Raw genomic sequence first — 2701 nt, 5'->3', positions numbered from 1 at the left:
AGAAACCTTTTTCTTCTCACTAAAATATTAATTTTTAATCTTTAAATATTGATAGTAGTAGCATAGTCTATATTCTGAGCAGATAACTGCTTTTGATGTCCTCTACATGCACTAAGTCATCATATCGTATAGGATGGTATCTTCTGTTGAGCAGTACTATATTAGAACTATATTAGAGGCTATATACTTTGTGTATAGATTGTAATATTTTCATTTTTACTTCTCATATGTATATGTGTTTAAATTATCATAAGCAACTGTGAAAAAAAGTGTTGTAGTGCAATTTCTAATATATACGATGGGTGAAAGATGAAATGACTGAGGAAACAGTGGTTTGAGCTTCTGAGCATGTCTATTTATTAAGCAATACACGACAGTTGCATAATAAATTGGGACCAGGCCTCCTCAGCTTTGGTGCTGGACCCCAAATGCAGGGAGAAACAGACTTTTATGCATTAAAAACAATCAAGTAAGAGCAACTAATTAAAAGAAAGCAATTAACAGGGTACAAACCTGGATACAAAATTAGGTAATCTGATTTCTAATTGGAGGAAAGATTAGGGACTTTCCAAGTCAGGAGAAGGAGAGCAAACAGGTCCAATTATCTGAAATCTGAAAAAGAGGTGTCCTACTCTCCCCAAGTGTCTGTTTTCAGTCAAGGAACAAAGGAACAGTAACTAATTGACTGATATAGTTCCAGTTTTCACATAAGATATATGGGTTTCTTGAGATGTATAGTTGTGAGAAAATTCCTTGCATCAATCTTCAGATCTGACTTAGTTTCTGGTCAGCACAACAGAGGTCCTTAGTTAAGGGTCTCTAAGCAACAGATAGAGGTGGTCCAGCTTCCCAGCCACACAGGTGTAAACACTGTGATAAAGTTTTCTCACAATTTCCATAATTGAATAAGGTTTTCCTACAAGACAGAAAGTAGACTAGACCCATAAGAAAGGGAACCAAATTAGATCCAGAATAGAGTCACAAGATGGAGTTAGTGTGATCCACTCAATTCCCACAATTCTCTCATATTGTTACAAGTTTGTGTCAGCAATTAAAATGTAAGTTCCACTTGGTTCCATTAATAAATTACAATTTTGATATATTTTGTATATTTAAAGGAAAATTAATTTTTTTAAAGAAAAAAATTATTTTATCTTAAGCTTCAAAATATGGTAGTACAAGATATGAAGACACTATCAACATTCTATTATTTCATTTATTTTGTCAATCTGATGAGGTTTAGGGGTTTAGGGGTACTGGGATCCCAAGATGACAACATATGGGTCCTGTCAAAAAGAATTCAACCCAAGCCTTCTTTCAGCCAAAGACAAGGTTTATTAAAGATCTGCCATATTAGCCAGACTCTTATTATCATATTAGCCAGGAATCTGAGAGTCTGTGAGGTATTGGCTAGATTCTAAGAATCATAGCAGTGGCTAAATTTTAGGAATCTGATCACCTTGATGGAGACAAGATGGACTTTATATACGGAAAGACTGTGGGAAGGATCTAGGAGTGGCCAAGCAGTTTGGGGTGACTGGTGGAGGGGTCTAAGGAAGATCTGAATGGGAGTGGCCAGTAAGCTGGAGTGAACAGGACTCCTGGGACCTGGACAATGGAGCCTAGCTAGGATTAAGTATGGGAAATAGCCGGGAGCCATAGGGAGGACTAGGCTAGGTTAAGGGTAACAAAAATTGGGAGTTTGGGTGTAGCCACAAAGAAAGGCCAATTGGTGGAATTATAGCCTCAGGCAAATGCCAGAGATTTGGCCATGTGAGAAAGTCCAGGGTTTTTCCTTTTTGGGATTTAGCTCCCATTTTCATCCAATCCAAAGAATGATATTTGAAAAATTAAACTTCAGCATAAGATATAAAATTATCTATTTCAAAAAAAAATGAATATCATCATTTTTCTATGAAGAATGGGCCTTCTATGAAAGGTCTTTTTTCATGTGAAAGATGCTGAAACAGATTTCTGATCTATGATAAGGTTTTATTCACTCTGTTTTATTCTTTGATACATGCTATTATAGAAAGGAAAACATTTGAAATTTTTCTTGGAATGTGTATTATTGAGGAGTGAGCTGACTTTTTGATGTATTCTAACTTCCAGGTATCAGCTATGAAATGGTATTGAAAACACTTTCTGAAAATGAAGCTATGGATATATGTGGCACGTGAAGGGACTTAGAGCTACGTAGGAGGGCAGTAAGCCATCCAGGTGTAAACAGTTTTCCTGAAATATCTGATGAATAGTGTTATAAAAAGAGAAATGGGTAGGAGGATTTACTCTTTAACTCTCAGGAACTGATAAATCAATATACCTCAAGGAGTCTAAGAATGTTGCAACAATAATACTAGAAAAACTCCCCAATAATATTAGAATTTTTATAGTGCAATAAGATATACAAAGTACTTTACAAATATTATCTCATTTAATCTTCACAACAACCCTGGGAGGTAATGATGGGGTATGGGCCCAAAGTGAGACCTTTGTCCCAATTTGGGCTCCATTTGTCTATGGGCCCTAGAAAACCTTTGGACGTCCTTGAATCCTTCCACTTGATCAAGGAGATCTCTTGCTTTCCCTAGAGGCCTTGATTCCATTGTTTTGGCTACACCCAATCCCCCAATTCTGTTATCCTTGACCTAGCCTGGCTCTTTGTTTTGGCTATACCCAATCCCCCAATTACTAGCCCAGC

The sequence above is a fragment of the Phascolarctos cinereus genome, unplaced genomic scaffold (genome assembly GCF_003287225.1).
Source record: "Phascolarctos cinereus isolate Bilbo 61053 unplaced genomic scaffold, phaCin_HiC Scaffold_4;HRSCAF=312, whole genome shotgun sequence".
NCBI lineage: Eukaryota > Metazoa > Chordata > Mammalia > Diprotodontia > Phascolarctidae > Phascolarctos > Phascolarctos cinereus.
This window is presented reverse-complemented; position numbering follows the sequence as displayed.